The sequence below is a fragment of the Lonchura striata genome, chromosome 2 (genome assembly GCF_050655825.1).
Source record: "Lonchura striata isolate lonStrDom1 chromosome 2, ASM5065582v1, whole genome shotgun sequence".
In the NCBI taxonomy this organism is placed as follows: Eukaryota; Metazoa; Chordata; class Aves; order Passeriformes; family Estrildidae; genus Lonchura; species Lonchura striata.
This window is the reverse complement of record NC_140704.1, coordinates 115,698,790-115,715,606: the sequence shown is the minus strand read 5'-3', so window position 1 is coordinate 115,715,606 and position 16,817 is coordinate 115,698,790. Positions and strand designations below refer to the sequence as shown.

The 16,817-nt window shown below is 40.3% G+C and overlaps 1 long non-coding RNA gene across 3 annotated transcripts in view; it reads left to right on the top strand.

Annotated features, from left to right (window-relative positions):
• Nucleotides 1-8,934: 8,934 nt before the first annotated feature.
• LOC146768388 (uncharacterized) overlaps nucleotides 8,935-16,817 on the top strand; it is a 17,465-nt gene continuing 9,582 nt past the window's right edge. For all 3 annotated transcript variants that reach the window (XR_014953413.1, XR_014953412.1, XR_014953411.1), the window contains exon 1: nucleotides 8,935-13,292. This is a non-coding gene — a long non-coding RNA (uncharacterized LOC146768388). The remainder of the gene's footprint in view (nucleotides 13,293-16,817) is intronic.

Here is a 16,817-nt window from a genome sequence, read left to right as displayed (position 1 = left end):
TGTATGGTCTCATCTCATCAAGTGGGCATAAGCTCAGGAAGAAAGGCTCACCTGCCCTTCTGGGATCAGAAGTTTCTATTAGGGTCATTGCTCCACTAAGCGCTGTCTGCTTCACCTGGGCAAGCCATCAACATCCACCTGGCCCAGCAGGACCTCTCTGTCCCTCTCTCTCCAACTCCCTCCATTCTCAGTGGGAGAACTTCCTTTGGTACTGCACTGATATAAAACCATCCTGGGTACAATGCTGACAAGCCTTCTCTTTTATTAACTTAAAGAGCAAAATCACTTGCAATTTATAAATGAAAGAAGTAGCTATTGGCCTGTTTTAAAATTGTTAAGCACACTATCTAGGTCAATTGAGTTTCATCATAGAATCTAGGTCAAGATTTTTACATGCTGAGGGAATTCATATGTCTCTTTCTTGTCTTGTTTCTCTGGTCTCTAATTAGGGGGAAATTTATGCTTCAGCTTTAGGATACTTCTGTTGAATTCAACAGCAGCAAGGTACAAATACTTTAGAAAAGCAGACTTGTGTGTGTTCACTGAACCACTTGTTTGGTCAGATCCATATGCTGAACATTGCTACCACTTTCTAAATAAACAGAACTTAGTAAGAGGGAGACCAAATTTTCTGCTTCTCTACATCAACAAACACCAACAAACTCAATGAAGATTCACACCCACGGTGAATCTGACTGCAAACCCTGAATTTTCTACATATACAAGTCTAGAAGTTTCCTGAAGAATAAGATCCCCCTACATTCATAGACAGAAATTCTATTGGTGTCAGTGGGAAGCCTGGGATAGTATAAATATTTTACACACGTGCTGGTATATCCTGTGTCTACAGAAGAAAATGTTTGTTTAATTTACAGTAAATGCATGTAGTGGGTCACATCCTCAAGCTGACTACACTTCTCTGCCAGAACCATGTCACCTTCTAATGCTGAAAGACTGAACAAGTCTTTGGATGCACAGACAAGATAGAGGATATTTTATGTTTCATAGTATAAAAATCATTGCCATGAAATATTAGAAAATATATAAGAAAGACAATAATTTAGACATTCCATAGTCTGCTTAACATTAAATAGAACCTCATGATCATACAGTCACATTCCTATACTTTTCCAAAAAAGCTATTTTTAGGATGGGGTGAAATTTAATACTTAATAAACGTTTTCTATAAAAGAAGATGTAGATGAAGAGTAAATCTTATTGTTAGAAAGTCACTTAGACAATCTTCTGGCTTTCACCAGTTAATACTATTCTGAAAAATGTAAAAAATCTGCCTGTTCCTATATTTTCTATTTATTGCTATTGAACTTTCTAAGAATATGTAGTGATAGCATGTTTCCTCCTCTTATACTAGAGTCAGCTGAGCAAATGTGGGGTTTGTTTAAAGTACACTTTGTGATTTTTAGTGGGCAATTTGATTGAAAAAGTTTGTCTCATAAGCCACAGTTTGTTAAAAAAAAACATTTGAAAAAATAAAGTCTTAGCCAAAATTCTCTGAAGTTCATTGTACCAAAAATCAGACCAACTACTTCACAAGATCTGTTTGAAATCTCCAGTGGTCAAAATCTCTTTCCCTTGAGATTTCAATATTTCACTATGATTTAAAATATATAGTGAAATATATAAGGGGAAAGATATAGTGGTAGTTTGCTGCATCCCTGCTTCATCTGTGAGAAAAGGTACAAAAAAGGTAAAATAGTAGAACTGGACACAACATTGCCACAACAGCACTCCACCACCACCACAAACAGAGGTAACACAGCCTCTCATTTCCCAGTCATACAACACCATTTACATACTGTGCGTTAGCTCTTGTTGACAAACATCAACATAAGAACTCATGAACACTAGAAAAACAACTTCTTTTGCAATTTTATTTCTTCTCAAGACAGATCACACAGCCTCTGCCTTTCTCCAAGAATGAAATATCTTTCTTAATGTATGACCTTAAATACAGCTGAAATAAAATAATATGACCTATGTTTATAATTCATCATTCCCTTTTTCTTTTTTTTTTTTTTTTTGGTTATCCACAGTTAATCTAAACACCAAATTCACAGGGTTCCTTGCAAATCATTCATGAAATTGTTAATGTTAATGAACTTCCATGGGATCTTCTCGTGTACTGATGATTGCCCATTTCAAGTTATGTCTACTGTATGTTGTCTATTTCTCATTTGGGCAATACAGAATCATACAATCCAGTCTGGAGAACCATACCAGTGAATTTATCCACCCTTCTGTGTATTACAACATCATTGATCCAAGTTGTGTAACAAGTTCGGCTGAAGTCAGGGAGGAAACCCACTCCCTGGCAGCTCTGCATTGCATCTTTGCAGCATAGCTTTTTTCCCACCAGATGTTGCTGCACCATTTCAGGATAATCCAGAATGGCCTAATTTTAAAATTATCCCAAGCAGAATAAAAGTCTAATTTCCAAGGTCTTGATGTAATGGCTGAATTATGGCTAAAACACCAAACTCCTCCCCTGCAGGTACAAATTAATGGCCTCAGAGTGCCCTTCTTAATGTTTAGAATCCATGAATTTCACACACACAGTTAAGAGCACTGAAACATGCTGGCTTCCCTCTACCTCTTGAAAAATGCTTACTGAGCACCTGAACCTTATTTTGAGTTTTAAGGCATGAAGGAAGGAAGAGAAATGTCAATAAAACTAGGTGAGGTTTTTAGTTTCACAGGCAGAAATTAGTTCTCTTTTTCAGTGTTCAGAGTCCCTGACACTACCCTGTGAGTCTATACCTATTTAAGAGCAAAACATCATTCAGGATGGAATAAATAGATCTATTAACAAGACCTCATCATATCTGCCTTTGAGATCTACTCAGGCTGTCTGAAAATTGCTTCTGTCCAGTGACCATCTTCTCACGGTTGGTCCTAGCAGTGGCCACAAAGGAAGGAGGATTCAGGAAAAGCCATTACTCCCAGCTTGTGGGGGTTTGGGTGGGATTTTTTAATTCCCCATTACAGTCACAGCTCCAGGACACTGCGACTGCAGAGACGGCTTCTGCAGAGACACACAGGCGGGACAAGGCACCCCTGGAGATGTGCCTGGAACCAGCTGGGCAAGTACAGCACATGCACCAGTTACAGGCAGCCCAGAAAGTCCCTGTGGCATGATGGCACCATGGCAAAGTTTTCCTGGGCAGCACAGAGTGTGATGGAGATGAGAAGGAGGTTGTCAGGGCAGAAAGAAGAAGGTTGGGCTCCTTTTGTTGCCAGACCCATGGGAATTGCCCTGGGCTCCTGCCTCCTTCCTCCTCCACCACCATCTTGGCAGCCCCCTCTGTTCTGTCAGGCACAAGCAAAGTTTCCATTAGTCAGAGGAAAAGCATCCAGAAGTACTTGCTATGGATTTATTCAGTATAGCTTTAACCATATTTTGAAATGCAAGATCAATGGCACTGTATATATACCATTATTTTTTATACTGAACAAGTTTATTTTCACACTTGGCATGCAATTAAACACCAGAGTCATGAAGAAGCACAGTTTCTAAAGGCCAGTTACTAAAGCAAATTTTATGCTGGAAGAGCACTGCACAGCTACCCCCTAATAAGATGTAATATTGACCACGGCAAGGCATGTGATCGTTTGATAAAAGTGAACACTGTGGCAAATAAACAAAATGCTTAAAACTGTAAATATTACCTAAACTAAGAATATGGGGGGGAAGGACGGGGGAAGGACGGGGCGGGGGGCGGGGGGGGAAGAAACACAGAAAACAGATCTCACAAGTTCTTGAACAACATTTCAGCTTCTCATGGCTTGAAATAATTTTCTCATGTTGGGACAGTTGTTTGCTCTGAAGTGATTCTTATGTGAGGGCAAATTCACTGTAACCTTTCCCACACACTTTCTCCTCAGCATGTACTGTACGTGGCTTAAAGAGAAACTTCCACCCTCTGGAAAGCTCACCAGCACACGACTATTAACTGCAAATTTCCTCCACCTTCTTCCTGTTCCTTTTCATTTGTCTCCTCAGAGGTGCTAATGAACTGCACTAGTTGTGTCAAAAAGCAAGCTGCCTTCTTTCACAAGCTGATTTTCTCTCCACAGCTGAACTTTCACAGAGAACCACAGGAACAGGAGCTGCATTTCACCCACAGGGATGCACTGACATAGTGAGACAGATCCTTGCTTCTCTACTCTTATTCCACCGAGCTGGGCATCAGCCAGCTGCATCCCAAAAGTCCTATGGCTCTGTAAACCCAGGATTGAGCCAAGACAAGTCTGCCATGTGGCCACAGCCATTCCTGACCAGCAGGTACCTCCACTGCTGAGCCTGGAGGATAGCAAAGCAAGTTCACATCCTTTATGCCTAACATGGCCTAAGCATAAGTAGAAGGGATTTCTCAAGATCCTGACTTACAAGGGGCACTGGGGCTGCATGGTCTGTTGACCTGTTGGAGTCCATTCCCCTGGGAGTGCTCAGCCTGTCCCCTGCATTGAGGTTCATGGGGGACCAGTTGTGCCATTATTCATTCTCCCACCCCTATACTGTCTGGGCCAACTTCCCACCACAGATGTAGACAGAAGTTATATTACCCCACAAAGCTGTTTAATTTCACTTTTGCATAAAGTGTGCAAGGCTCTGTTCATCCTCACTCTAAGGACTCCCACTTCAGGCTGAGACAATCTGGCAGTGTGGTCTGGATGCTCTAGGGCTTAAGGAAACCTTCTAAAATAGCTTTCTTCTATTCTGAATTTATTCTCTCCAAAATAATCAGATTTTTTCATCCCCATCCTCATTCTCCCTCCCCTTGTACCTAAAGCAGTTCCTTCCCTCTGGCTTCTAAGAGCTCCCCTTTCCAAGCTATATTTCATCAGAGCAGTCTCAGCTTTGGCACATTTTCTTTTGGGCTCAGCTGGCTGATGTCTTCCCATCCCATGCATTCCTCAGGTCAAAGGTATACCCCAAAATGTACTTACTCCCTCTAACCCAAGGGAAGCAATGGAAATTGTCAGATTTGAGGACAGCAGCTGGATCAGTGAAGACAGCCAAGACCGTAGAGTCCACATGATTAATTTCAGGGAGGTACTTATTGAAATCATGTTAGCTTAAAAAAAAAAAAAATAGGCAGGAGGGGAGTTCAAAATTTGGACTGAGATTCATTGTAGTTGCTATTTTTATTGAAGTAGTTTGCCCATCCCTGGCGGACTTGTGTTATCACTATCATTTCTGTGCTGGCAACAGCCTGCAATGTCAGAAGCACAGAAGTATGATTTCACTGCAGCACTAAGCCAGGGAAGAATCTGAATCATGAAGGAACAAGCTCTGATGGGAATGTGAATAGTTTAAGAACCCACAAATACAGTTTTGGTAAACTATTTTCTTTTTCATGAAATGTTCCTTTTCTCCACTTCCAGTCCACTTTTAGTATCACATCCCAAGGCCACCTCTTTTGTACTTTAGTCTTGGGAGAGGGGGCTGGGGTGAATTTGACAATAAAACAGGTAGCAGAAAGAGATTAAATTTTACTCTCAGTCTTCAGACAACTGCACTGTAATATTTTCATTTTAATGAGTGAAATAATGTTATAAAATCTAACACTCTTTATAGCCAAGATTCCTGCTATAGAATCTCACCTATGGTGAAGTATTCTACCCCTGAGAAATATATAGCAAACCTTCTCTAAATTAATTTATGCTTAAGGAGCATGGATGAAAGCAGTACAAGGCAGGAGAAAACTTATGGAAAATGTGTGTCTCCTGCAATCAGTTTTCCTAGAAGGAGGACCTCCTGAGGCAGCAGAAGCAAAATTGAAAGTCTTGGGTATTGCTTGAAATAGGGATTTTTATTTCAGCATTCAATAAATCGGTTTTCACTAAAGGAAACATAACTCTGACGTAACCTGATAATGATGATGATGTATAAATTATCTGTGCCCCATAGACCATTTAAAAACCAAAACCTGACTTCTTTTCGTTGATTTCACTTTTTCTGGTACTGCAAAAACAAGTGTCAACTTACATGAAGCGGAAAAGGTGTTTAGTGGTCAGGAAACATGTCCTTTTTAGTGCACAGGGAATGCAACTCTCAGACAGAAATAGCCCACCAAAAAGAAAAAAGAAACTCCATGATTTATTATTCTGATTTACAAGCATGATAACTGTTACATTTTGTAAAAAATATCACCATTACATCTTTGCAGAAACCCATAAACACCAAAGAACAAAAAGCAAGGTTTCCCTGTCTCACACAGCAAAGTAAATTAATGAGGCAATTGAAATAAAAAGCCCTATAAAGCCATTTCTGCTTCCAAAAATCTGTAGGTAGGTGCTGTGCTCACATTACAGCTGAGTGACTTTCTTACCAGGGCCAGCCTCAGCATAGCTGCTCTCAAAATGGCACTCTTATGTTGTGACACAAACTATCAGGTCCTTCTAGCCCACAGAAGTCTTAACCAGTGTGGTGATTAAAGCAGCAATGGCAGACAGCAGGACACAACAGAAGAAGCCCTTGCACCAGGACCTTCAGAAGCAGAGCACAGTTCAACCTAAGAGGTAACAGGGATGTCTCTAAATTAATGCAAACTGCACAATATCAGGAAGTCCTACAGTACAGAACCAAACAGTTCCAGGACTTCCACAGGCAGCTGTCAGGAATGCTCAACATGAGAAGCCTTGAGTCAGAAGGCCGAAGCAGGTGAATTCCCTCCTAGCTCTATTTTTCTACTGTTTTTCTTCAATAGGATACAGAGAAATTTTTTATCACCACTAAATGTACGTCACAGAGTCAATGTATGTAATGCAGACTGGGGAGTTTTGTGGTAATATTTTTAGACTAATGAAATAGTACTATAAAAATATACACTTTAAATTATGTATGTGCCATTGGGGTACTGAAGAATTGTATCTGGAAATAATGAAAAGGAATCTAAATGACAACAAAAAATCCAGTTTAGATTTCTTCACATTTGCCATTCACTTTGCAAAGGTATGCAGCACAATCCTGAACACAGCAGTAAAACGGATACCATGCAACACAAGTTTTCACTCACAACATTCACAGATCTCTTCTAAAATAACAGCAAATGTAATTTGACACAGTCATATGCCTCCAATATTGTGCAAAAAAGCAAAGCATTTTTGAAGATTAAATAGAAATAGAGTGGTCCTGACAAAAATTTGGGCTACACAATGTAAAACTTCATGCCCAGAATGGACATTCACTTCACTTCATTGAGATCTATTCCATTTCATGACTTAGTGTTAAGTGCTGTTAAAGCAGCTGCTGAGTACAAAAGTAAGCTGATGTACCAGACAGATTTTTGTATCCAAGAGAGATGGAAGAAACTTTTTTTTAATACAGCTTACATTTGCATTACATCAACAGTAGTCACTCATCAAATCCCAGATAATATTATTTGGGAACATGTCAGAGCTACTATAATAATACAAACATTTAGTCCGCATTGGGAATACACTAAACACACAGCAAACCATTCCGAGTACAAAAACAATGTGGGCAGTTTTCTGGCATTATCAAAACTAACATGAAAATGTGCAATTGAACAATGACAACAATAACAAAAAAGCAGCAAAAAATCTGGTTTAACAACTGCACAGCATATATGTTAATAATCTAAAATCATTGAGTACATTAACCCATCCAGTCCTCTCTTAATGTTTCCTGTTACATAATGGTGAATTCTCACAAAACTACACGAGTCATCTACAGAACATGGTTACAAAGCCATTCCCAATGAAGTGCACAAGTACAGCCTGACTTGAAACAGAGAGGCACGTTAACAACAACGTAATGGAGATGGTGCAAAAAGTCCTCATCTCTTATGATCTGCCGTGTCTTTTTATTCAAATTATATTTCATATATATGTGGCAGGAAGAATATAGGCTTTGTTGACCCTGGCTGATCTGAGGACCCAGGTGTTTCTGATAACAGCAGATTCCTTTTGTCCTCATAAAATTTAATATTTCTTTCTTCAATATATCTGGTTTCTCACTAAACATTTGCCTTGCAATCTATCCCAAGTGTGCAGAGCAGTGGGATCCCTCATGACAGCAGCTGTAACACGTAGAGGGTTAGCTCTACTACCCCTGGGTGCAACTTCTCCAAACTCTGCTGTCCTCCATCCTCTTAAAGAAAAATCAAAGACTGATGGCTTCTTGAGGGGCATCAGCCTTCCTTGATGCATTCAGCCATAGGAAGATAGAAACAAGTTTCTCACTGCAATGATGACAGGAACCAGAACAGTGGGAGCCTCTTTGAGGAGTCAGCCTGTTTTTAAGACAAAATTAGCTCAAGGACTTTAAAAACACTAAGAGAAAGAACAAATATTGAACTGCATTACTACACTATTTCTCAAGATGAAGTTACTAATAGTCATTCTATTAGAAGAGAAAGGGGAGAAGAAAAAAGGCTGTTTATATTTTAATAAAGTAAATACAATAAAAAGCACACTCACAAGAAGCAGAAAAACAAAAAGCCTGCAAATCCTTGTTTCTTTCAGTGAACATATAGTCAAAGATAACCATTTCTTTGACTGACTCTTCACTGCACATTGCACTTGTTATCTCCTCCTGCTCTTGCAAAGGTTTTTCTCTTCCCTTTCTCAGCAGCTGTTGCCACAGGCAAAATCAGCATCTTCTTCATCATTTGCAGGAAATTACAGTTCTAGACATCACTCCATTCACAAATTGTGGCTCCACAACGACTACAACAATGTGAAGCCTGAGCAGCCCAACAGGTTTTAATTTAAATCAGGTAACTGGATTTGCACTTGTGCCAATGGGAACAGTACCTGGCCCAGAGAGCCAAGCCATAAACAGGTGGGAAGAAGTTTGGAGAGAGTTCATGACCAAGGATATGAGAAAAGTGCGGGTGAAAAGAGTTTAGTCAGCAGTTAGCTCTAATTTTTTTTTTTTTTTTTTTTTTTTGTTTACCACAATGTGTTTCTCCAAGAGCCCTGTAGACTTTAATCTGGGTACATTACACAACCCTGTCTACTGTAGCATTAAAGGGCAGGTGTATTCAAAGACGCACACACAGAGATCGTTCACAATCTCTGAATCACAAAGATATTTCTGCTGGCTCTTTGCTCTGCCACCTGCACACTCATCGTTAAGTCAGCGAACAGACCTGCCAGTCGATTGTACAAGTTCAGAAAATCAAAGCCAGGCAGACGATGGTGTGGGAGGTTGAGCATGAATTGTTGCAGGGCTCTGACTAAAGCTTCGGCAGGGAAGCGCGCAGGAAGCTGTGCAGAGCCAGGAAGGACACTGCCCCGGTGCTTCCTTTCTGCCACTTCAAAAATATCCACTAACAGACCTCTTCTAAAAAAAAAAAGTGCTTTGGACACAACCTGACGTTAGCTCTTGGCCTTTGCCTCATATTATCTTACTGAAAAATAGAAGGAAAGTACTGCAAGTAGTTAATAGCTTCTCTTAAACAGGATGCTGAGGATAATGATTACAAGGCACTCTGTAGAAAAGACTTTGAAACATTCAAGCTCTGGACATGGATATAGTTTGTACAAATTCTTGTTACTGCTTTGTGAACACAGAACAAAGTGTTTTCTTTCACTTACTCCCTTCCTGGACACTCTTAGTGTACTCTCTCCACAGAGTGTTTTAAAAGAGAATGTCAAACAACAATGACAACAACACAGTCATACTGGTTAGACTATACACAGTTATTTATATTGCCTTTAATTTTGGAGTTTGCAGGGGTTGTCTTATCGCAAACTCAGAGTCATGCTGAAATATAGGCTTAAGACAGAGCTACCAAAATGATCTCTGACCCTGAGTGAGGCACTTGATCTCTCAGTGCTTCGATTAGTCGTGCTATAAAACTAGGTAGAAAACAGCACCCCAATGAAATACAGATGTTTCCTCAGAGATGAAGCTATCTTCCATAAATTACAAATGTAAGGACATACACAAAAAAGGATCTCAGATTTTCCTCCCTTATTTTGGTAGGTGCTTTCCTAAAATCCTTCACAGCTTTACATTTATCCTAGTAGTATCAAAATATTGAGCTTACACACAAAGATTTATCTGATTCACAGCTAAAAAGTCTCCCTGATAAAATTCAGCCTTATGCAAAGTGCCTTCATAAGCCTTACTGACCACTCAGTATAAGCCACTGTGAGCAGGACTTACAGCAGCAGGAAGCTTGAACTTAAGAAATGGCAGCTCTGTAATTGCTCTGTGTTTTAAAATTGATAGGTTTGACCTTCTACATTTATCTTCTGTGGTCATTAATCAGTTCTGATGTGAAAGCCAAAGTTGCAGCATTGTGTCCTTTCACTATTCATTTTTAGCTAAAATTCTAATCTTGTACATTGTTTAATTTTCCACATTGGGAGAGGGGTGAAATGGTCCCCAGGAGCTCAACAATCCATGCATAGCAAACCAAGTGCCAGACATTCACTGTTAAATTATCAAAAGTGCACACCAAATTATATCGTCTTTTAAGGCTGTAAAGGGATTTCACTCCTACCTACCAACTAACTCCAGTAAAAGCCTTAGGATTTTTAAACACTATTCCAGCAACTGTATTCCCTGCAAAATTTCAGACTGAAAACCTCAAAATCCTTCTTCATAAATTCTTGAATCACGGACTCTTTGATCAACACCAACTATACCATTCAAGGATTTTTGTAAATCCTGAATGCCTTGGGAAATGCAATATACATGTAGCAAAAGGGTTACCTAATGGCCATATGGAATGCAGTTTATTCTTGCCCACTTGCAAGCAACATAGAAATGCCTGTATGAAATGTCTCTGGGGGCCTTGGTGCAAGACAGATGAAAATTCAGGGAATGGGTAGAGCAGAGAACAAAAGAGCTGCTTTGAATGTTGAACTGCCATTCATATCAGTGAGCATTTGACTCAAAAATGAGGACAGAAATGGATTACCACCTTTTATAAAGAGCAAAGCCTCTGACATGATTTAAAAATTGCATCATAGGTACAATCAGACCTCAGCTGATCCACAATGCATTATCTGCAGGGCTGCACACAGGAAAAATCTAAAATCTAAATTTGAACCTAAATAATACACAAAGGCTCAGTGTATGACTATATTTTTCAATCAAAAGCTTTATAAAATAATGAGTGTTTAAAAAAAAATTATGCTGGTTAACCAGGTCTGACTGTAATTAAGTATATGAATAGAAAGAAAAATGCAAAACTTTATTAACTGTGGAAGGAATGCTAGATCCTTAACTGCCCAGCAAGTTCAGGAAGACAAAGGAGATCACTTTACAAGGGTTAAATAAACATAATATTTTATATTACAGTTCAAATGAATCCAATTTCAACAAGACTGTGTAAGGGTCTAAAAATCAGTTTACCAGATTGAACATTTTTATGAACATTAAAACCCATTACATTGCTCTGAAGTACAGCTACCGAACAGCCAGAGCCACATAAAGAAACCATTTGTTTCTTAGCCCTGTGGCTGAATTGCTTCTAGCCTCCTTGCTATTCATATCTGATGTGTTCCGTGTATTTATTTCTACATGCCTGCATGTTGTGCATTTTGTACTCCTTTAAGTTTCCAAGGCCATGTCAAAACAAAATGCATTCCTTAGTGGGTCACCATAGGAATAGCCACACCAGACATTAACGTAATAACTTGATGCTTACTGCAAATCTGTGAAAAGTAACCAGTGGTTGTGAAACATGAATTTCTGGTAAGGGAAGGAGGCAGTACATGAACACAGTGCTCTGAAAAGTGCTGCCTTAGCAGGAATTTACTTTAAGGTCTTTTATTTATCTGTAGTACAGACATGCACTCATAACCTCCTCATTCTGTTTAGCTAATCACAAACGCTGATGAGGCTGCAAACAAAGTGCCAATTAGCACTAATTATGATAGCAACATTTCATTCACAAAAATGAGTCTGAACCATTGAGCTCCTTTGGAGAGGAAAAGTCCTTTTAAGCCCTTTTCAAAAGACTTCCAGCACGCCATAGAATTAGGCCACAGATACTATGTATGTATTCAAATGTGACAGCTCACCATTTGAGGGAAAGATCAGCATTAGATAATGGACAAACTGTTATTCAGAATGACACAAGCAGAGTGGACCCTTTGTACTTCCTTTAGCATTCAGAAAGGTTCCCCCATCACACCACAGCCACCACTGCAAAACATACCACTCCTGAGGAGCTGTGGAGTCCAAACAACTCTCACCTTGCAGCTGATCATTTCTGTCCTGATGGTAGTACAAACATTAGGGCATTATCAGTTGTCTTGGTCTTACTTGGGCCATGTTTGTGTTGTGGCCAGTACGAAACAGCTGAGGCAAGCCACTGACTCTGGGGAGACCGATGGGCCAAAGGCTGCCCTGAGGGGATGCACCAGGGGCAAGAACGTTGAAGGCCACATAATGGGAAAAGTTATCCCGGGCATTTTGAGCTGTAGATTTTTTTATGAATTGCAAGGTAGATAAACTTTCAATGCACCTCACAAGCAAGGCTGGTACCTGAAGAAAATCAAGGAAATTGAAAGATGTGGGTTATACTACATGCTCAGCCACACTGGCTCAGGTCCTACTGGCCCAGCAGCAGCTCTGGCCGTGGCAGCCACAGCCACACCCTGTCCAGTCCACGGATCTGTTGGGATGCACTCAGAGATCAATGTCACCACTAGCAGTTCCTCACACCAGGAAGGAGCCATGTTTTATTGCACCTGAAACACAATGCTTGACTTTCTTGCGATGTGGAAGTAGCAGATGTGTCAGGTGAGCCAAAAGGGATCCTCCCTTAGGCAGGCTGGCAGGAATGAATGTCAGGTTTGTCTCAGCCAGGCGCGACTCGCTCTTGCAGCTGTTACACTGAAAGGACACATTATGAGAGGTGAATTAACACACTGGCATCTGTACTAGCTACATTAAAACCACCAAGAGCATGGACAGGATTGCCCACACCATGCGTGCAGAAAGTGAAATGCATGGATTTGTTTTGTGGCTCTTCCTTGATCTCCTCAAGACTCCACTGGAATAGGTGGTGGATGGGCAGGCAGGCTGTGTACCTGCACGGCACGGGCAGGGCTGGGAAAGGGTCCAAATCCAGGAAGGAGCTAGGGAGTAACCCAGTGACTGAAGGTCTGGTTTGACCAGGAAAAGCACAGCCTTCCCAGTAAGACAATGATGCGTTGCAATAGGAGTGGGTGGGTAGGGTGGGGCAAGAGAAGGCTTGAGAGAATTGAGCCCAAATGACTCCCACACTCCAGAGAGCTGGAGACTGGCAGCGATCCTTCCTGGAGAGAGGCGGGCTGGGGTGTGTGAGTAGCAGAGAAAGACATTACTGCTAATAAATATGGGTAGGAGCTGAATTTTTGGACTCCAGTTTTCAACACCACCAAGTACAGAACGTGTATGGGTCTGAGCGTCTGGACCTAACAGACCCATTTCAATTTCCTAAGATTTGTAAAAGCAAACTTTTAGCAGTGTAAAACCTACAATATAATGTGGAAAACCTGTGTTGCTGGGGGAGGTAAAGCAGCATGCCTTAGCCTTCATGGAAAAAAAAAGCTGTTTTGGCAAGGGCAATAATTAATGAGCTAGCGGTCACTTAAGGTGGGCATAAATATTTGCATCTCAGAAACATTTGCCACCTTCTCCATGCTCCCCTTCACTCTGTCTGTTTTTCCCCTTCTCTACAGCCTCCTCTCTCCTGCGCTCTTTCCCTCCCCTTCTCTCCCTGCCTGCCTGCCTATCATCTTGCTCTAATTGTTTCCAGATTTGTGTGGGAGGTCAGGGCCCGGGAGTGCTGCTTCATGCCAAGTTTATAAACAGAGCAGTGTTTCCAGATGGCCACTGGCTCCAGCCTGGCTAGCAGGTTGATTGGGACCAGAATAACAACAGGTGGAGAACAGACAATGAATTCCTTGACACTTATTTTACTCCCTCTGCTTTTTCCCCCCTTCCCTCCTCCCTGCAGCCACCACGGCTACCACCAGCAGACCTTCAAGCTCTTGAATCCGGGCAGGGAGTCAGGACACGGGGGAGGGAGGGAGGGAAGAAGGATAAGGAGGAGAAATGATAAAATAAAGTGCAAGTGACTTCCTTGACCAAATAAAAGGCAAGGCAGGAAAGGGGACACATGCTGCTACTTCCCTGCCAGCCATTACTGCTGCTGCTAATTAAGGTGTCCTTCAAGCCCTTATGGGAAAGACCCTCTGAGGTGAAATAACAGAGAACAAACAAGGTATCTCATAAAAATAGGGAAAATTAAAAGATTGATTTAACATTGTTCCTTAGGCAACTGCATGCATTCAGCTTTTGTCAAGACAGCCTGGGCCACTAAAGCTGTTGGCAGTGACAACACATCTGCAGTCACTGTCAGCTCTGTACTCATTTTTTTCCAGAGCTCATTTCCCCATGGCTCCAGTTTGCTAACCCCACTCCCAACTCCTTTCCTTCCCAGTTTCCCTCACCTCTCCAAACTGATGTCTTCTTCCTACTCTCCACACAAAAACCCACTTCCCTCATCAGAAGCTGTTTGTAGAAATTATGGGAGCAGGGAAAAGACATTCTGCAAGGCAGTTGCAGAGGTGCTTTTCTTTCTATTAACTTGCTCTTCCCAGCACATTTATGAGAGTTACTTGGCATAAATGATTTCGACTTAGAGCAGATCAAAATTGATGACACAAAACTGCAGCAGGTTCCGCTTCAAAAGAGGCAAAAATGAAAGCAGACAATCTAGATTTTGGGCCTGAGGTAACATGCATACATAGACAACCCTACCACCATATTTCTCCTGGAAATTCCCAAAACAAAGGCAGAACAAATGGCCCAGGATCAAAGGAGTAATGCTTAACTTTAAATGCCCAGGCTGCTTCAAGCTGTAGTAAAACTTTTTGGGAACATGAACAAAAACACATCAGGACAACTTTGCAGCAGCACATTCTGGTCCTGATGCTGTGGTTGCTACCTCCTCTGTCCCCAAAGAGACCAGCAGGATGCAAGAGCTGGATGCAGACTGAGTTGTACACTGGGTATGCCAGGGCTGCTCATCCTTCTCCCAGGAATCCAGACAACTGGGAGTTCCACTACAGAAGAAGATGAGGAAAATGAACTGAATGTGATACTAATGAGGGGACATAAGTAGTACCAGTCAGTCTTACAGATTAATTCATTTTATATTACTGAACTGCAAATGTTCTTATTTCCCTGCCTGGCCCAGTTCTGCCCTCCTTAGGGTAAGATAGTAAAACCATTAAGAAGCAAAACTGTATATGATAAAAAAGTACTGTCATCTCCAGTGAATTAATGAATAATTAGACTAAATTATTAAAATTGCCGTACATCACCCACTGATAGGCTTCAACAAACTTGGTATACACAAGAGAAAGCAAAAAAAGATAAAATTCTCTCTCCATTTCCCACTTGTGCTTACATTCCAGATGGTCAAATTTAAACTAGGATGAATATCATAGAAATAAACTCATAGAGAAATATTAGAATTATAAAATTAAAAGCTGCTCTCTTTAAAATAATTATTCATTAAAAATTAAATGGCTGCCGTAAACAGAATGTTATCCAATGCTGGTAATTAACCCAAGATTCCAATGTGCTTTTTTATTTTCTATTTGCTGCACTCCTCACAATAATTAGAGAAATTCAAAAAGCAGTAAAAAGACATACACAATCTCCTCTGTTCAAATACAGTGTTTAGTAAACTGACTGAACTGCTCACATGTGTAAAACAGACAGAACTTTCTCATTCATTATTAATAGCATATTTTCTTATTTGTAACCTTTTATTCATATCCTTAATGGTTGACATATATTTTTGGATTGTCTATAAAATATCCAAAAAAAATTTTTTACTCAAGTACCAGTGTGAAGGTGAACTGAAATTTAATAGGACTACAATTTGCTGCTACTCAGAAAGCTCTTATATAAATGGTGTGTGAAAAGCAAGCATGATTTAAAAAGCATTTGCTAATATTTGCAATGCAAAAGATCTCAGATTCTTGCATATGAATACCTGGAAGCAGATTTGGAAACATTTAGGGGTTGTCATGAATGTCAGCAAATTGTTAACAGGTTTTTATTTTCCTGGAGACATTTCATGACTAGTCTTAGCTGTCAAATTTTATACTGCTTAAGTTCTACATCTACAAATAAACACAAAAACATATTAAGCCAGTTTAAAAAAATCTTTGCACTTCCAAAGCTTCTTATATCTCAGGATCTCAAAAAAGTTTAAACAAACAATGTGCCTAATCCTAAGGTTTGGTTTAAATGAGGTCACTCAGCACCTTTAAGTAGACTCTTAGGATAGTTTGCCAGAGTGAAAGATACATCATTTTATGTCAATAGGGTAAGCTCCAACCATTTGGAGGTTCTCCCAGTTTCAGACTGTAAATTCTTTAGGGCGGAGAATTACTTTGACCATATGCTTAGGTAGTAGTATCTAGATTTTACTGGGAATTCTGGGCATAACTGAGATGCAGGTAGGCTGAAAAAGAAAGAGAATAAGGAGTACCAATGACACAATGCTCACCAAGGCAGGATTTGGTCTGGTAAAATATGGTAATTCTTATGTTCATATGACTTCCAAAATTCTACTCATGTGCAAACTTTCCATTTATTTGTAGAGCTTATTGGGACTGTAGATTCAATCCATATTCGTGTACCATTAACACTACTCCTTTTGGCACAGGACTATGTTTTGTACCACTCAGAAACACTTGGCTATGCCTTTCTCATTGCTGCTCCTGTGCTCTACAGAAATCTGTTTACCATGTTTTTCATAAAGGAACTCAGTTCATTCCTTGATTCATAGATGTTTTGC